At 51.2% G+C, this 19,976-nt stretch overlaps 1 long non-coding RNA gene across 1 annotated transcript in view; it reads right to left on the bottom strand.

Moving 5' to 3' along the window:
* Positions 1 to 217: 217 nt before the first annotated feature.
* Positions 218 to 19,976, bottom strand: part of LOC108176725 (uncharacterized) — a 27,080-nt gene continuing 7,321 nt past the window's right edge. The window contains exon 3 of the long non-coding RNA XR_016224999.1: positions 218 to 970. This is a non-coding gene — a long non-coding RNA (uncharacterized LOC108176725). The remainder of the gene's footprint in view (positions 971 to 19,976) is intronic.

The raw sequence follows: 19,976 nt of genomic DNA, 5'->3' as shown, positions 1-19,976 counted from the left end.
TGAGATCTCTGACCCGCCCTCAGGCACAGAGGAGCCGCTCCTTGAAAGTCATATTCCTAGCCAGCAGCCACTCCCCCTGTGTCCTTTCTCCTCCCTCAGGCAGACCCAGCACCCCTTTCGGCACCTGTCCCAGGGACGTGGCACAGCCGGCTTGCGACCCCTGAATGTTTCAACCCTGTGCCTTTAGGAGACGGGTGCAAGTTCTGCATCATTTCCCCGGACATCAAACCCAGAACCATTTTTGCCATCAGTCCAAAATACTGCTCTAGCTGTAGTCAAGTGATTAAACATTTTAATAGTGCAGCAAACTTATCAACAGACCGCCGGGGCTGGGGGCAGGATTATATTCTTCCCAGTTGTGTTTCAGAGTTTTTTTACTCTAGGATCAAATGTCTATCAAAGATTTCTGAAGCTCAGATTTGACTGTGGTCAACCTAAGAAGGTTTCTACAGCATCCACGGCATCATGTCCCATAAACCACCTGGGGTTTTTGCCTGCACATGGCTAACTACGTCGCTCAGTATCAGCATGGTGCCTGAAAGGTTTTTAATATAGATATTAACTATATCCATATCATCGCTTCAGTGAGAGCGTGAGCTGTGCTTTCTCCTCTGGGGTCTTCCAAGCTATTTACTGCTGACACACGCCATTAAAAAGAAGCCGACCCCAATGAGCCCATCATCTCACATTGTATTAGGGCTAATGTTATCATTTAAGTCCCTGCGAAGATTTGCCAGCTACAGAGGCCCCGATAACGATGGAAATACAATCGTGTGAGATAATCCGCCACGCGAAAATGACTCTCCTCATCTGTAATACGTCGTTTGGATGTTTATTTAAGACTTATACTATTGAACAAATATTGATGTCTTCAACTGAATGAGAGACATCAATGCCATGGGTAGATGAAGCGTCGGGTTCACGTCTGGGGCTCAGGACTGCACTGGATAGGAAACGTTCTCGCTGGAATCTGTGAAGGGAGGGAGGAAATGAGGGTGAAGAGGAAGGAAGAAGGAGAGCCACTGCATCTCCACCACCTGCCACAGGCACTTGCCAGGCAAGCACGCGTGTCCAGAGCACACAATCACTTCATAAGGAGGTCACATTTTTCTCCCCATTTTACAGAGGAGGAAACTGAGTCCATAAATTTTTTTTTAAAGATCACTCCTAAGGTAAGCCAAAACCAAGATTTAAATGTGGCTCTGACTCCAAAGACTGCATACGCTGTACAACTACAGCCCCCTGCCACCATTTGTAGAGGGACCAGGGTTCCGGCAGCTTTCTCCACTCCCCTCACAAGGCAGAGAAGTTAAGGGCACAATGGAATTGACCATCCATTGATTCAGAGGATTCGTCTGTGCATCCACAAAGCAATAAGCATTGTAGTGCGTCTACAAGGCACTAGGCACCAGTGCCAGGCAGAGAACACACAGAATTGGAAAAGCAAGGGCCCCAACCCCAGCAGTCACGTCAGGGGTCCATATGCAGTCACCCTCGTTTGGTCGGAGTTGGATGTCCGCACTGAATTCCTGCACAGCATAAGGGCAGTGCCTAGGTCCTGCCTGCAGGGTTCTGGGGCCCTTTGAATAAACCAGACAGGAGCAAGGACCTCTTCAACCCGCAGTGGACACAGGTTTTACAAATGAAACCCTCCCCAGTCTCAGCAAAAGACGCAAGCACCGTTACTCCACTTACACAACTAGCTTCTGATTCATGGTGCACTGGACCCACTGTCTACTCAGAACAGCCCAAGAAAACAGACATTGTTAGCCCATTACCCAGATGGGGCTTAGAGAACAGCAGCGATGTGTCCAAGGGCAGAGAGAGGGAACGATGCAGTGGGAGTGAGGACAAGGGGCTGTGCAGTGGGGACGCTGGGCTGTGCAGTGGAGTGGGGACACTGGGCTGTGCAGTGGGAACACTGGGTTGTACAGTAGAGTGGAACACTGGGTTGTACAGTAGAGTGGGGACACTGGGCTGTGCAGTGGAAACACTGGGTTGTGCAGTGGAGTGGGGACACTGGGTTTGCAGTGGTGACACTGGGCTGTGCAGTGGGGACACTGCACTGTGCAGTGGAGGGGACACCGGGCTGTGCAGTGGAGTGGGGACACTGGGCTGTGCAGTGGAGTGGGGACACTGGGCTGTGCAGTGGGGACACTGGACTGTGCAGTGGAGTGAGGACACTGGGCTGTGCAGTGGAGTGGGGACACTGGGCTGTGCAGTGGTGACACTGGGCTGTGCAGTAGAAGGGGACACTGCGCTGTGCAGTGGGGACACTGAGTTGTGCAGTGGAGTAAGGACACTGGGCTGTGCAGTGGAGTGGGGACACTGGGCCCTACCCTCTCTTCTCTTCACTCTTACATCTCTTAGCAATATGTGAGCAAGATGTTGTGTGCAAGCCAACAGCTTGCCAGGCCCCTTCAGGACATGCTTTCAGGCACGTGTTTCTGCACCCATTTCAGGGCCAGGAACCCAAAACACAGAGTGACTTCTCTCTTGCTCAGGCGCCCACCAATGAGGAAGAGGCTGAAACAGGACTTAAACCTAAGCCATCTGTTTTTTTTTTTTTTTGGATCTACAATATGAGTGAGATCACGCAGCATTTGTCTTTCTGTGCCCTTCCCCTAACATGAAGTCCTCCAAGATCAAACTTGTTGCCGCCAATGACGGAATCTCGCCCATCTCTGTAGCTGAACGGTGCGTCGTGGTGTACGCGTGTCATTTGCCTTATCTGCTCATCTCGCGTGATTGCTGCAGGGTGCACACACGTACTGAAACATCACACCGCCCAGTTACTACCTGTCACTGAAAAAAGAAATAGAATCCTTTAAAAAATCAGACCCTAAGCAGAAACATAACATTTTTAAGAACCTGAGTGTCGTGACTCCCAGCAAGCACAATCGCTCTCTTCGGGAAACGCTGCCCGGTCTTAGTAACCATTGGCAGGCCCTCTCCCGTTACCGAGCAGATGCACTGGGAGCGAATCCTTATTAAAGGGAAAACATCGACGAGGCTGTCTCTGGCTTTCTCTCATTTTGTCTCTGATTCTAGAATCCCTATGGCCTCCTAAGACATGGGGTTGAAAGAGCCTTTTTCAAAAACTTGGGGAATCTACAGCTATTTGCCTCTGGGTGTCCATCTGGCAATGCATCTGGAGGGAATGCAATCATTATATCAAAGAGACACCTTGCTTACTCCCATGTTCATTTCAGCACTATGTCCAGTAGCCAAAACATGAAATCAACCTACGTATCCATCAGTGGATGAACAGATCAAGAAAATGTGGACTGTGCACACAGCGGGACATTATTCAGCCATACAAATAGGAAGAAATCCTGACATTTGGACCAAAATGGATGCACTTGGAGGTCATCATATTCAAGCAATCAGCCAGACACAGAAAGACAAAGGCTACGCGTCATCTGAGTTTAGAACAGCGATTATTAGAGGCTGGGAAAGGTGGCATAAATGGGAAGAGAGAAGAAGGGTGCTGGCTAGCAAGTCCCAAAACGCAACCAGATAGGAGTCAGTTCCAGTGTTCACGTTACAAACGGGTAAGTGTGACTTCCGGTAATGCACTCTGCACTGTTTGAAGAGGAGTTGCTGGGCTCCGACTATGCAGAAAGATGAAGAAACGCAGAAGCAGACTTCTTGATTTGATCCTTTTGTGCCGCACACATGGGCTGAAATAGTGCACTGTGCCCCCTAAAGAGCTACACGTGTTAATCTAAAAATCCTTTCAAAAACCAGGATCTATCTTGGTATTAAAAAAGAAAAGACATTTGCATGTGGGGTCCAGCCTAGGGGATGAAGAGAGGGCATCGGAGCTGGCCCTGGGGAAGCCCTGGTAGCAATGGTGGTAGCGTCTGGTTAAGCTGTGCAGCTGGTCTGATGGGATTTGGCGACTTGAGCCCTGTCTCATTTCCAGTCATTTTTTACCTGCGGCATTTGCATAGACATATGATATCTGTTATCCTAATTATATCTATTTTCCCAGGTACAGACAGACCTACCCCAGAGTTGGGGTGCCCATTAGCAGATCAACGGGCCTCTGCAGCTGTGTTTTGATTAACAGAAAAGATTCTTTGGCATCGGAGAACTGAAATCACCTTTTAGGATATGACAAGCGCAGCCAAGCGTCTCGCAAGTGAAAATCAGAGGTTTCTCCACGGAAAAGAGTGAGAACGACCACAAAGAATTAAAAGCAGAATCACCTTTAATGGTTTCAACTGTGAAAGCTCAGTCACGCTGAAGATCTGCCAGCCGTCAGACAGCGCGGCATCCCAGGCCCCCTTTGGGCAAAGATTTGCCCAGTTGCAGGCTTCTTGCTGCAGAGGGCGTGGCCATGGAGCCCCCAGGGGAGCCCAACCCACATCTTCCAGGCGGGGCTCCACCAGGGAGGACACAAAGGTGCAGAGGCCAAGGATTGTTGGGGGAGGGAGCACAAGGCATTATGGGTCTTGGTGCACTCCCACCTGCCTCAAATGACTTGCAAACAATATGCAAAGAATTATGCAAATCGCTACATGGCCTCTTTTAGACCTGTGGCTCAGGGACTCCTTGGAGAAGACGCGCAGGTCTTTTCGTGGTTTTGCATGCCTGGACTCTTTGTGGACTATGGGTCAACACCTTACATGTTAAGTTTGTGAGTCCTTTGTAATCCAGGGCATTTTCATAAGTCCTCCCCTATATGACCCTGACAACTCTGTAAGGGAGCCAGGGCAGGCAGTATGACCCCTACTGTACTTGACCGACCCAAGGTCACACAAGCCAAGCTGTGGTTGAGCTCTCCCTGGAATCCAGGAACCCTAACTCTAAACCTGTTATGTTTCCCTCATTAAAATATCCATGGAGAAGGACACAGGGCTTGGAGGCCAGGAACATCCCAGCAGAGGGGATTGCAATCTCTATCCCACCTTCCAAAACGGTGGCAAGGGTTTCCCACGGAGGAAGGGAAGATCATGGCAGCGGGGGCAACCAGGGCTTTGGGGGGCGGAAAACACTCCCCAGTCCTCCTGGTGGGGAATTACTTATCCATTCTTTCGTTCCTTCAACAAGATTTATTGAAGACCTACTATGCGCTACGTGCTGTTCTACATAACTAACATTCAATTGGAGGTCATTTTTAAGCACGCTAAGAGAAAACAGACTTGCGGAGAGCACTTTAGGCAGAGCAGTCTCTCTGAGCCTAGACCCCTGAGGAGGCAGGAGCCAACCGTGCAAGAGCTGGGGTAGAACTCGCCAAGCAGCGGCCACCAGGGACAGAGGTTTAGGAGGAGAAGGGCTCTGAGTTCGAATTCAAGAACAGAAAGAAGTAGGCATGGCTAAAGCTGGCTGAAAAGTTACGGAGAGCAGGTGAGGTGAGTTTGGGAAGGGCCTTGGGGGTTTTCTTTTTAAATTACCCCGAAACTAGTGGCTTCAAGCCAAATTTCCCTTTTTCTTTTTTTGAATTAAATAGGTTAGAGCACCACAGTGTTCAGTACTGTAGTATGTAGTCATGCTCTGATTTTAACAGGTATCAAAGTTGCTGAGTAAAGCTCTCAGAACTTCTGACACAGCATCTCTGGGGTGGGGCCCGAGGGTTGCATTACTAAGAGTTTCCCAGGCTCCGCTGCTGCTGATGCTGCAAGACCGCTCTTGCACAACCACTGTATTAAGCATGCGTCACTATGTGACCGTCAAGTTTGATGTTGAATTTAATTTTTATTTTTTATTTTAATTTTTATTTGAGAGGCAGAGAGACAACCCATCCAGTGGCTCATTCCCCAAAAGTCGGCGTCAGGTCCTCAATCCAAATCTCCTGTGTAAGTGAAAGGGATCCAAGTACTTGAGCCATCATCTGTCACTTTGCAGGGTGTGCATTAGCAGGAAGTTGGATAAGGACCAGAGCCAGGGCTTGAACTCAGGCACGCTAATAAAGGATGTCGACATCCTAAATGGTGTTTTCACTGCCGTATCAAATGCCTGCCCTAAGTTTTCTTTTCTGAAACTCTCACTTTTTAAGAGTTAATCATGTGGGTAGGGCTGGGGCTGTGGCACAGCAAATTAAGCCAGGATTTGCAGTGCCGGTAGTTTCTATGGGCACAGGTTCAATTCTCTGCTGCTCCACTTCCAATCCAGTTCCCTGCTAATGCACCTGGGAAAGCAGCTGAAGATGGCCCAAGTGCTTGGGGCCCTGTACCCATGTGCTCCTGGCTCCTGGCTTTGGCCTGGCCCAGTCTCAGCTGTTGAGGCCATTTGGGGAGTGAACCAGTGGATGGAAGATTTCTCTCTCTCTCTCTCTCTCTCTCTCTCTCTGCCTCTTTAACTCTGCCTTTCAAATAAAATAAATAAATCCTCTTAAAAAAAGAGTTAATCATAATGAAAAACTTTTGAAAGCCCCTGATGTCATAGCTTAGGATCCCTCATTAAGACAGACGTCACCCTTCAGTGTTCTAGTTGAATGCTCCAGATGAATGTCTTCATCTAAGAAAGACATCTCAACCAGGAAATCTACCAATGAAAAACATCAACGAATTAAAGAAAATCTAGCAAACAAGACTCTCCTGCTGGGAACCTCACCCGGGCCTTAATTTACTATCTTAAGGAATCTTTGTGTTGTCCTTCCACATAGAGCCTGCCTGCCTCCTGCTGCTGGGAGGCCTTCGGGCCAGGGTTCCCCCTCCACGGTGCTGCCACGCCCCAGACGCCCCAGTAGCACTGAATCCTTGAGACACAGTCCCACCAGCGTCCCACGACTCTGCACACACACCTGGCGACCGGCTTCCTCTGCAGATCAGCCTTGCGCACCCTGAGAGCAGTACTGGTTCCAGATCCACAGGGACGATCAGGGCTAGGGCCCGACTTCTCTCTCCCTGGCCAATTCTGACGTCTGCGTAATCCTCCATCAGGGGCAGGCTGTCCTGGGGTAGGGGAGTTGAGGGCTGGCTTCCTGCTAGAAATGGAGGCGCCTCTGGAGTCCACACTAATGCAAGAGTCTAGCAACCTGCATTCGTTCCTTCATTCAACAAGTCTTTACTGAGCACCGACTATGTGCGAGGCACCCGTAGGGGGCTGTGACTCTGGCGGGGACAAACAAGGCTCCTGCCCCAACTTGCTAATCATTGCCTTTCTTAGAAATGGCATGACCAGGTAGGGCACGGTGGGGAGCAGGAAGGGCTTGCACTGCCAGGCACCACAGAGACAGCAGCATCCACCTTCTCGTTTTATAAGTGCAAACCCAGGCCCCAGTGAAGGCCCAAGGGTACATGGTGTGCTCCTGGCAGAATGGTCTATGGTGGAGCTGGCTGAAGCCTCAGAGCCTGCACCCTGCCATTCCCCTCCCACCACGGCTCCCTGACTATTCACCTGCCCACGGCCTCGGCCAGTCTCTCTTTCCCTGGAATGCTCATGGAGGTGAGTAACACTGCATACTGGGAAGATGCAGGGTTTCGGGAGAGTGTGATGGGCACCTGGCAAGTGCTGACTTCTTGGGACATTCGGCTTTAGCGGCCGGGGCTTGGATGGTGTGCTAGGGAGCACCAAGGGTTGTCCCAGTCCGGGCCACAGACAGGAGCCTCTGGACCCACTCAGACTGTCCTTCCATCTGCTGCATTTGACAGTTCAGTGAGGCTCCCGGCGCCATCAGCGTCATCACCAGCTGTGTGTGCCTCCGGCACTTCCTCCTTCCACCTCGGGTCAGGCGAGCTCTTCCCTCCATCCCTTGCCGACAGACCTCCCATACAGTCAGTGACAGAAGGGTCCCAGACACATGCTTGCCCTCTCCAGGAGTCCACGCATAGATGACTGCCGCGGGGCCCAGCGAGGGTGGCCGAAGAGGTCCCCGGGGGCCCTGGGGAAGACTCTAGCTTTGTGCACATGTGTCTCCCTGGCCGAGCTTCCTGAGGACAGGGACAATGCCACACCAGTCACCCAGCTCTACAGAACATCAACCTGAACCATCCCAGAGTTTCCTCCAAGGATCCTCTGAAGGAAGAGGTAAAGCGGTTCACTTGACTAATCTTCCGCCTGCGGCGCCGGCACCCCAGGTTCTAGTCCTGGTTGGGGCGCTGGTTCTGTCCCGGTTGCTCCTCTTCCAGGCCAGCTCTCTGCTGTGGCCCAGGAAGGCAGTGGAGGATGGCCCAAGTGCTTGGGCCCTGCACCCGCATGGGAGACCAGGAGGAAGCACCTGGCTCCTGCCACCGGATCAGCGCAGCTTGCCAGCCGGAGCGGCTATTTGGGGGGTGAACCAATAGAAAGGAAGACCTTTCTCTCTGTCTCTCTCTCTCTCTCTCTCTCTCTTTCTCTCTCACTAACTCTGCCTGGGGAAAAAAAAAAGCATGAAGCTCTCCAGTCTCCTTGGGAAACCCCAGGCAGAGCTCAAGACCACAAGCGAATCCCTTCCCTCTCCCTACAGCCACCCCTCCCTCCAGGGCGCTAGGTGAGTCTGATGGCCAGGACTCCTTCCTAGACATCGTCCCACCATGCCCCTCTCCTCTACATAGCCATTGAGGGAATCACCCTGCAAACCCTATGTGACTCCTGGCTCAAGGGCTGGCACCCAAGCCACATGGAGCCAATCAGAAGTCTTGCAGACAGCCTTGAAATTAAAACTGAAAGAAACAAACAAAAAAGAGTATCCAGTATCTTTGAGGAAGGCAATGACGGTCCTAGGCAGCCCCATTTGCAGCCATGGGGGTTGTCGGAAGTGGAGGAGTCGGTGTGCTGGGGGTAGAATGGAGCAGATGCTCAGGAGAAGAGAGTAGGAGTGGAGGGTTTGGAAGCCATTCTCCCTGCAGTCCTGTTGCATCCGGCCAGAGGCACTCCAGGTTCTTCTTAGTCCCCCTCCTCTCAAGCTGGTCCAACTTCTGTTGCTTGCTACGCGTGGCACCCTGACACTGCACTACTGCTCCGGGAAGCTCCTATATTTGCAAAATGCTATGTCCTTGGTGGAGGTTCTTCTCTGTCCTACCCTCATCCCTCCCCCAAACCAAGGAGTCATCCACAGACGGTGTCATAATTCTACTGGATGGAAACCAAGGCACGAGCTGTGTTTAAAAACAACAATGAAAAATAAACGAAGCTTCTAATGGGGATGGAAAGTGGTTAGCAAAGTTCCAGGGCAGCGTGACTGTAATAGATGTGTTTTGGCCATACATGGGTGAGATGTTAACATCCAAGCTGGCATGAACAATGAACAAATAATGTATCTTCTCTCTGTTTATACTACTGCTCTGACGTCAAGCATTTATTAGCCAGAGAGAGTGCTAAACTGGATCACAGGTCTCATTGTGGTGAATACATTGATTGGCTTGGCTCCTTATTCTAAGTAAAACATGAGTCCAAGTCATACATATTTATGGACATGTAAACACATTATTATCCCTGGTAGTGGGCCATGATGGACTCCCTAACCTGCAGCTCACTCCTCTGTCATCTCGAAAAGACCATGCAGTTTGGGGTTTGACCCCAGCTCCCAGGGTAGGTCTGAGGTGAGTCCTGTGCAGCAGGTGTTTTGATACTGGTCAGGTGACCCAATTCTAGCCAATGAGACTGGTCTGTCATGCACTATAGAAAGAGAAGGACAAAAGTTTACGGTCACTTCCCATGGAGTGACATGAGCAAGGAACAAAAAGACCTGCTGCCCATGACTGCCAGCCTGCAACCAAGAGGGGACTCAGACTTTGGATGATGTCACGGCTGAGACCCCGGGTTCACCGGCTGTGAGTACAGGAACCAATCGCATACTGTTAGATGGGTTTGCCTAGCGTATCCTGTTACCCTCTGCTGAATTCATCCTCACCAATGCCTTTGCCAGGCAAAGGAAGAGCAACTTAGCGGTCAGGAGCTGAGTCCCAGACTCGGAGAGCTCTAAGTGTAAATGCCAGCTCTGCCCATTGCTGCCTGTAGGAAACTGGGCAACTTACCCAGCCCTCTGAGCACCAGTTCAGTGATCCTCACGATCAGGGCAGCAGTGTTACTGTCGTGGTTGTCGGCTTGAAATAGCTAGAATCCAGTCCTCCACGTTCAAAATTTCCTTTGGAGACCCCCCTCCAATGGTATGCAGTCTTGGTGAAAGATAGAGCCCACCAGCACTACAAACGCTTAAAAAATAAGATCTCGGGCTGGCACAGAGGGTTAAGCCAACGCCATCCCACATGAGTGCCAGTTAGAGTCTTGGCTGCTCCACTTCCTGTCTAGCTCCCTATGAATGTGCCTGGGAAAAGTGCATTGGGTCCCTGCCACCCACGTGGGAGACCTGGATGGAGTTCCAGGTTCCTGGCTTTGGCTTGGCCCAGTCTCAGCTGTTGCAGCTATTTGGGGAATGGATGGAAGAGCTCTCTCTCCCCCTTTCCCTCTATCCCTGTCTCTCCTTCTCTCTCTGTAACAGTCTTTCAAATAAATAAAATAAATATTTTGGGCTGGTGCTGTGGTGCAGTGGGTTAAAGCCCTGGCCTGCTGCACCAGCATCCCGTATGGTTGCCAGTTTGAGTCCCAGCTGCTTCCAATCCAGCTCTCTGCTATGGCCTGGGAAAGCAGTAGAAGATGGCCCAAGTCCTTGGGCCCCTGCATCCATGTGGGAAATCCGGAAGAAGCTCCTGGCTCCTGGTTTAGAATCAGCTCAGCTCCGGCCATTGTAGCCATTTGGGGAGTGAACCAATGGATGGAAGACCTCTCTCTCTCTCTCTCTCTACTTCTCTCTGTAACTCTGTCTTTCAAATGCATAAAAATAAATAAATAAATCTTTAAAAATAAATAATAAATAATTAATAAGTAATAAGATCTGTATGTCTGGCCCTGTCTCAGACAAATGGCAGGTCTTGATGTACACTCAGCAAATCTCGATCACCGTTTCAGGGTGCGAAGGCTCAGAAGGCCCCTGGGAAGGAATGATCTGAGTTCAACACAAGGTGCGCATTGACCAAAACAGGTGCCTTGAATCTTTGCAGCCACACTGGCAACTCAGTCCTCTAGGCTTGGACTTTGGCTGCCTGGGGTCTCACCGTGAACTGGCGACCTTTGACTGGCACAATGGCGTGGAGGCCCAGCTCATCCAAAGCCAAAGAAGAATGGTGAAGGTCAATCTTGGCAACAACATCTCCTTCTTAACTACAGTTTGCTCGTCTTAATCCTTTACAGTCCCAGGACACACAGCCAACAGGAAACACACGCACAAAATTAGGAAAAGGGCAGGCATGTGGCACAGTGGTTAAGATACTGCTCGGGACACCTGCATCCCATATTCGAGTGCCTAGGTTTGAGTCCTGACTCCACTTCTGATCCAGCTTCCTGCTCACGCACACCCTGGGAGGCATCAGGGGAGGGTTCAAGTCCTTGGATTCCCACCACCCACACAGGAGTCCTGGACTGACTGCAGCCTCCTGACTCCAGGTCTGGACCAGCTGCTGTGATTGTGGGCATTTGGGGAGTGAACCAGCAGACAGAAAATCAAAATCTCTCTCTGGAGGATGAACAACCAACCCCGCGCCCAGCTCCTTGCCTGCCCTGATGGACCTCTTCACCCCCCACACACCTGGAAGTGGAGGAACCCACTTCTTCCCCAATGAGGGTGATGATGAGTCGGGCGTGTGGCTACACTTTGTCATTTGGTACATTCCAGACAAGTGACTGCTGCCATCAACACCAGCAGCAGTCTCTCTCTCCTTCCTAACATTCAATGAGCTATTATTATGTCCCAGGGGCAGAATAAGCATGTGCACACATTGGTTCATGTGTTCCTTAGAAGAACCTTACAAGGCCAGGCACTATTATTTTCATCAAGAAACAGGTTCAAAACAATGGAGCCTCCCACCAGAGGCCAAGTGGCTGCAGGTGGGAGCGCCACAAAGCACTGTGCCCCCAGCTGTGGCCAAGCCCTAAGCATCCACCTACAACCCAGTTCCACACCCCACACACTTTCCCTGCCCCTGGGCCTGGCCCAACAGACACACATTCTGACTCTCCCACCCACCTCTGGTCTCAACAGCCTTGTCTCTGCAGCTAAAGTGCTTCCGCATCTTTGTTTGGAAGATGGGCTTTATGCCTTCGTGGGTTGGGGCTGGTGGCAGCTCTTGTCTCCTCTACATTATTAACTCTTATGGGCATGCCATAAACATGTCTCCTTGGTGCTTAGGGCCAGGTATCGATCACCGTCATTTACCGGCACGTGCCAAGCCAGAAGGTTGGGTGCACCCTCCTTTTGGTGAGTTCGGCCTGCAGACTCGGAGCCTGCAAGTCTCCCGTCACACACCCGTGTTGGGGCATCAAGGATCATTCAGGACTGGGCTGATCGGGCATCCAGCCTCAGACGCACACCTGTCTGTCTCATTCAGCAGCAGGGGCCCAGTGCGTTCGCGGTGGGGAGATGATTCAGGGTCATAGCCCTTCTAGAAGAAGGAACGCGGAAGAGGGATGCATGTTTCTGAAGGATCCCTGGACAACCGGCCAGGGATGTGTCTGGAGGGGCCTGCGGCTCAGGAGGGAGCGAGCCAGTGAGCAGCCCCGACTCTCCTGCGCTGGTCTTGCTCCTGCGTGGCAAGAACATAGAGACATAGAGCAATGAGGTACCCGGACCCTGCTGCCCGTGGCACGGCCGTTTCTCGGGTCACAGGCCGACTGCACCCAGTACTGGCAATCAAAGCAGCTGGAGACTGCATGGAGGCGGGCCCTGCTCTGATCAAACGCCTCCCGCGCAAGCTCACAGCCAGGAGCCCGCGGCCAGCAGCCCTGCCACCTCTCGAGCAACATTTCCTTGTGCTGTGGCACAGATTTCTCCCAGGCTCGCCGGTACGGGCCAGGCCACCTCCAGGGGTCCTTCGGTTTATTCCTGGGTGTTGCATGGAATGGGACGGCTGCTGGAGGTCCCAGGGTTCCTAGATCCCAGGAAGAGACCCACGTGCTGAATCATTCCCAATGATTTCCTTGAGGGAGACCACATCTCATCAGTGCCCCCTCTTTTTTTTTTAACACAAAATGGCATTATTCTTCCAAACTAGTTGCTTTAGGTGCTAAATCTATATCTTTTATGTTGTATTTGGGAAAAAAAATGCTGGTGTGGACGTTGCAGCCAAGGTGCATCTCTACCCCGCCCCCTGATCCCACCCCGGCACCCCTTGCTGATCTCAGTCCAGGAAGGGGGCTACCAACCAAACCCCGGGTTCCAGCTCTGGAAGAGAGGACAGGAGCAGGCACCCCGGGGCTCCTGTCTCCCTCCCTCCCTCCCTCACAGAGTGCAGGGGACTATGAAACAACCACACCACCACGTTCTTACTGGAAAAAGGTATGGAGGAGGGGTTGGGGAGGGGTTGGGGGCAGGGTAACAAGGAGGCCCTCACTGGCCTTGGGCTGAGTTCATGGCCCCAGCAGCTTCTCCCTCTCAAACATTAGGCTTGGGACACCCACATCCCATATCACAGTGCCTGGGTCCAGGGCTCACTACTGCTTCCGGTCCACCTTCCTGCCAATGTACACCCAGGGAGACGGCAGGGCATGGCACGGGTGTTTTGGTCCCTGCCACCCATGTGGGAGACCCAGGCTGACTTCTAGGATCCTGGCTTCTGCCAGGCACAACCCTGGGGAGTGGACCAGAAGTTGGAGGATCTCTCTATTCCTGTCTCTGTAATTCAATTAAAATGTAAAAAATAATAATAATAAAAATAATTAAATAAAGAAAAAATAAAAATGTTTCTAAAAATTCAGGAAAATTGCATCATGGAATTTCTCGCTCCAAAGTCAACTTAGAAGACCGGTAGAATATTCCAAGGCGACACTGGAGCAGGCATTCTCCATAGGATGAACAGGGTCAGCCACAGTGCCCCAGCCTCAGCGCCATTCACCTGGGAACCAAAGAATGGGCAGCACCGTGCTTTGCCCTGTGCACTGGAGAATGCTCAGAAGCCTCCTTGGTCTCTCCCCTCTCTGAGGCCGTAACATCCCCAGGCGTGGTAAAGTCAAACATCCCCAGGGCTGGAATTGCCCCCAGTGGAAAAACCACTTGTTTTAAGCAAAGATGCAGATGAGGGGACAAGGCTGGGATGCCCAGGATCCAGGGAGAACCACTCCAGGGCCTGCGCAATTCACACTCAGCTCAGCAGGATGCCCTGAGAACTAAATGAGACGGAGGAGGGCGCTACCTTTTCTGGGGTGTCTATCCCTTGCTGAGCGCATGTCAGGCACTCAACACACACGGTCTCTAACCAGGATGAGTGGTTATTCATGCTAATGCCACGGGCTGGTGACTCAGAGTAACAGACAGCCAGACTGTCGTGCTCACCAAATATGGCAAACCTGAAATACTGTGGCCAGGCTGCCCTCATCACTGCATGGGGGAAAAAAAAAAAAAAAAAAAAAAAGAGGGGGTGCCCTTTGTTCCTTGCAAGGCATGCTCGCAGACTAGAGGTACTTCTCGGCACTGGATGAGTGGGAGACTTGAGTCTTGCTCCTGTTGCGTGACCACTAGCTGAAGTGATGGCCTTGCACGCTGTGTACGGTTGCTGGCCAGTGACCTACCTCCTCCCTACAGAGAGTGGTCTGTGATGGCTGCACCAGCAGCACCCTGGAGCTTACTAGAAATTCAGAACCTCAGGCCCCACCCTTGACCTTCCAATTCAGAATCTCCATGCTAACAAGATTCTCAGGTTTTTTGGAGAATGCACTGAAGTTTGGGCCGCCGCCCTACAAGTGCATTTTAGAGTGTGTCTGCTGGGACTGCAATATCCTCCTCTCTCCAGATTCACTCCCTCAACAAATGTTTATTGAACACCAACCGTGTGTCCTGCCTTTGTGGGGCCAACAGTGTGGGGGCCGCTTCCCACCCTCAAGCAGGAAGCTACACAGAGGAAGGTGCTTGGGTTACACGGGAGCAAAACGCAGCTCCCGCAGGTGAGCAGACTTGGACAGAACTCTGCTACTAACAAACAGAGCAAGACATCTTTCTCCCACATCCTGGCTCTTCCTGCTGTACCCATACTGCTCTTCAGCCACAGTCACAGTGCAAAATGAAAACATAGATTCCTACTTATCTTAATCACCCAATCATGCTGAAGACAGGGTTGGAGCCTGGGGGGGGGGGGGGGGGATGTCATTCAGACTGACAGCTCGCCTCAGTCAGGAACTCATCCAGAATCAGAAGTTCAAAGACAGTGGGATCCACTGGGGGTGGGGTCAGCTTGGCTATAAGCTCTCCACCAATTTCATCACTTCCAAATCGAAGGCATTGAAAGAGCACCATAAAAAAACACAAAGCAAGCCCAGCTCCTGGGAGTTTAACATGTCTGCACCCTCACACTGTGTCTCCCCACTATCCTCCATCAAAAGGAAGCTCCAGGGGCAGGCATTTGGCCCAGCAGCTGAACGCCTGTGCAGTGCATTGGAGGAGCTGGATTCAAGCCCCAGCTCTGGTTCCGGGCTCCAGCTCCTGATAAGCAGCCCCTGGGAGGCAGGGGTGATGACTCGGGTTCTGCCACCCAGGCAAGTGGACAGGATAGTCTTCCTGGCTTTTGCCTTCAACCTTGTCCATTCCCAGCCACTGCAGGCATTTGAGTAGTGACCTAGTAGGTGGGCATTCTCCTGCTCACTCCCTCTCCCTCATTCTCTGCTTCTCAAATACATAAATCAACAGAATCTCATGCTGATGCTAAGAACTCTGATGGAAACTTCCCTGAGTTTAAGTCTTGGTCTTACCTTATAGAAAGACGTGAGTGCACACACAGGAAAATATTCACCCCACTCTGTAGCCACAAGCACCTCTCAAAACGAAGTTCCAGGGCCAGCGGTGTGGTGTGGTAGGTAAAGCCTCAGCCTGCAGTGCCGGCATCCCATATAGACACCGATTCTAGTCCCGGCTGCTCCACTTCCCATCCAGCTCTCTGCTATGGCCTGGGAAAGCAGTAGAAGATGGCCCAGGTGCATGGGCTCCTGCATCCACATGGGAGACCAGGAAGAAGCTCCTGACTCCTGGTTTCAGATCAACCCGGCTCTGACCATTGTGGCCATTTGGGGAGTGAACCAGCGGATGGAAGATCTCTCTCTCTCTCTCTGTAACTTTGCCTTTCAAATAAAAAAATAAATCTTAACCAAAAAAATGAAGTTCCTGGGGCAGATGTTGTGGTGCATTGGGTTAAGCCACTATTTGGGACTCTGCATTCTGTACTGGAGTGCTTAGCATCTACTCCCACCTCTGCTTCCAACCTAACTTCCTGCTAATTTCCCTGGGAAGCAGCAGATGGCCACCCAAGTGCTTGGGTTCCTGCCACCCACATGAGAGACCTGGATGGAGTTCCCTGGCCCCAGCTTCAGCCTGACACAGGCCTGGGTGCTGCTGGCATTTGGGGAGTAAACCAGCAGATGCAAGACATCTATCTATGTCACTCTGACTTTCAAATAATAAATAACTTTTAAAAAGAAGAAGTTCCTAGAATAAGCACATCAGAGTGACCTATGGCATGAAGAGAGATGAAAAGGCTGCCTCCCAGGGTGCACATTAGCAGGAAGCTGGATCAGGAGCAGAGCCAGGACTAAGACCAGACACTGGGATATGGGATGAAGATGTCCCGAGAGGCGACTTAACCCTCTGTGCCACAAGGCTCACTTTCCTAGAAATATACTTTTATTAAAGTCCCACAAAACATCTGGTCCATGACAAGATAGGGAAACAAGGACTCCCAGGTGCTCCTTCGCCAGTGACAGTCTGTGGCAAACCCCAGGAATCCCTATGGTCCTGTCCAACAGCCCCAAGTGGGTTTGGGTTTTTGAGTGGCACTGATCCAGCCTCAGGCAGTGAATCCCCTCTGGGTGTGCAGCCCCGAGGGGCCATGGTCCCTCTCATCATAGGCAGGACATTTAATTCTTAGGCTAGATTGTACCTGATACCCAAATCACCGTTGGTTCCAGGCAGAATAATGGAGTCACAACTACTCAGAAGCACAAGGAAAACCAGATGTTCTCCCCAAGGTCAAGGCAGGCAGTCCAGTGCCGACACAGTCCCACCTCCACCCCAGCCAGGCCTCCTCCCCAGACCCAGTGTGCCCAGGCCCCAGGGAATGTCACTGTTCAAGTGCTTCTTTAAATTCTTTATGGACAGCATCCACTTCCAATAAGTTTTTAAATGAGGAACCCAATGTCCTTCTGATTTTGTTCAGAAGGACACGGAGTGGCACACAAAGCTCACAGTCTGAGCAGTTTTGAAATAAATACAAAACCATGAAACCACCAGGACAATCGAGTTAACAAACATTTCAACTCCCTCCAGAAGTCTCCTTGTGCCTCTCAACAATCTGCCCCTCCTTCCCTCCCTGTCTGTCTGCAGGCAACCACTAAACCACTAATTTGCTTTCTGTCAGTACAGATTAGCCTGCATTTTCTAGAATTTTCCATAAATGGAATTATACTGGTGTGCACTCTTTTGGTTCTGGCTTCTTACCCTTGGCACAGTACCTTTTAGATTCATGCACTTAGGAGCCAGCACTGTGGCAGAGTAGCTTAAGCCTCCTCCTGAAGTGCCGGCATCCCATATGCACACCAGTTCGAGTCCCAGCTGTTCCACTTCCTATTCTGCTCCCTGCTGGTGGCCGGGGAAGGCAGTGGAAGATGGCCCCAAGCGCTTGAGCCTCTGCACCTGTGTAGGAGATCCAGAGAAGGCTCCTGGCTCCTGGCTTTGCATCAGCCCAGCTCTGGCCATTGTGGCTATTTGTGGGAATGAACCAGCAAATGGAAGACCTCTCTGTCGCTCCCTCTTTCTCTCTGTAACTCTGCCTCCCAAATAAATAAATATATCTTTAAAAGAGAGAAAGAGAGAGAGATCCAGCCACATCATTGCCAGTATCAGTAGTTTTCTTTTTATTGTTGAGTACTGTTTCATTTACACATTTTCCACAATATTTTTATCCATCCAATCAGAAAAATGGAATTTTTCAAAGGAAATGTTAATTTCTCAAATCTTCCTGGAATTACAACAAGGTGGAGGAGGAGAGGAAAAAAAAAGAAAACAAAAAGTAGTGAACTTCTCCAAGTTCATTTCCACCTGGGGACTTTGCACTTGCTCTTTGCCTGGCCTGGAATGCTCCCCAAGCATCGTTGACACTTTCTCATCATTCACAACTCAACCCTGAGGTTCCCCTCCTCAGAGGCCTTCCCAGGACACTGCCATGTCCTGTCCTGTGCCCCAACATGTAATTCTCCACCACAACACCGTTTCTGTTCTCTCAAGCCCCCATCATCCTCTGAACTTCAGAAGATGGTTGTTGGATGGATGGATGGATTTTGCCTGTCCTCTTCTCCATGATGTAGACTCTGAGTAGAAGCGCAGGCACCTTGTCTGTCTTGCCTACCATCGCATCCTCATGCCTGTCACACTAACCAGGGGACAGCAGGTGCTTCACAAATATGCTTTAAACAGCTGTCTCAGTGAAGTGAACCAGTGGCTGAGAAGGTGGATGGACACTGTAGACAGAGCTGTATTTTTGACAGATAAAAAGCCTTTGACATTGGAAAAAATCTCACAGCTCCCTAATACGATATAGACATTTGGAAGGCCACCCACTGACCCTGCAGCCTACTCAGGGACGGACTCAGAAGCTTGGGCCAGACACAGCAGCCGTGACCTGGAAACCCATTTGCTGCAATGGTGAGAAAGCTGGCCTCGGCTGGCCCCAGTGCACTGGCTGCGCCTACAAATCATCGGAAATGCTAAATCATGCTTCCACCCCCCTGATGGCGGCCACAGGACCGATGAAGGACACTCACCCATAATTTACATACTGCCAAGTTCCTGAGAGCCTCAACATAAAGCCCCCAGGGGGTCCCCAGGCACTATTTTTGAGTAGAAGGACATCAAGTGACAGATTAAATCGAGTCGCCCTCCCCGCCCCCCCTCCAATACCAGGGGAAAAGGAACCTCTCCCTCCACTGGCCGCCGTCTGAGAAAGGTCTTAAACTACATTTGCAGTCAGCGGCTTCCCAGGAAAACCCTTACAGCAGGAGAAATGGATCACCCGCGCTGGTCTCGCTCCCCTTCCGCACGACGGCCCCACCGCTAGCCTGGACTGTCGCTCAGACTTTCGTTCCTTGTCCAGATTCGAGCCATAAAAAGTGTTTTAATCTCAAAGCACGCGGGAGGGAGTTTTACAAGGGCACTTTGCATTCTGCCTGTCAATGGGAAAAGACATTTGGTCACAACCTGGTTTCAGTACCAACAATGAGTGGGACGATGGGGCAATCACACAGCGGCCTCACTCCAGACCCAATGGACGGGCACTTCTGAAGGCAGGACTGGATAGGAGGCTTTTCGGCCCCAGCCATTAGAATGGACTACAGAACCTTCTATGATAATTTCCATGATGAATTTTTCATAATCTGATAAAATAAGAAGCCGAAAAAGCCAGAAAAGTAAAGCCTAGGACACTCTAAGTGGGTTACTTTTTTTTCTTTCTAGGAATTATTTTTAAATTTTTTTAGCTACTTGAAAGACAGAGAGACAGAGAGAGAGAGAGAGTTTCCATCTGCTGGTTCCCTCCCCAAATGCTTACAACAACCAGGGTTGAAGGCAGGAATCAGGAAACTCCATCCAGGTCTCCCACATGAGTGGCAGGGCCCAAGCACTTGGGCCATCATCTCCTGCCTGCTAGGGCACAAGTTGGAACAGAGGCAGAGGAGCCGGGACTCCAACTGGCACTCCAGTATGGGCCGCGGACATCCCGAGTGACGGCTCCGCCCACTGCACCACTACACCTGCCCCTGTTTTCTTGCTTTGCTTTCTGCACAGCTCAGAGTCTGCACACTGTTTTCCAGAATGTGAGCCAAGTAAAACAAACAAGTGAATGCAGGCTGGCACCTGAGAGGCAGGCCACTGGTCTGTCCTCTAGTGCTCAAGAACTCTCCAGAGGCCGGCACCATGGCTCACTTGGCTAATCCTCCACCTGTGGCGCCGGCACCCCGGGTTCTAGTCCCGGTCGGGGCTCCGGATTCTGTCTCGGTTGCTCCTCTTTCAGTCCAGCTCTCTG

This window comes from Oryctolagus cuniculus, chromosome 18, assembly GCF_051225735.1.
Source record: "Oryctolagus cuniculus isolate XC-2025 breed Fujian yellow rabbit chromosome 18, ASM5122573v1, whole genome shotgun sequence".
Lineage (NCBI taxonomy): Eukaryota > Metazoa > Chordata > Mammalia > Lagomorpha > Leporidae > Oryctolagus > Oryctolagus cuniculus.
The sequence above is the reverse complement of the archived record's forward strand: the minus strand, read 5'-3'. Positions and strand labels throughout refer to the sequence as shown.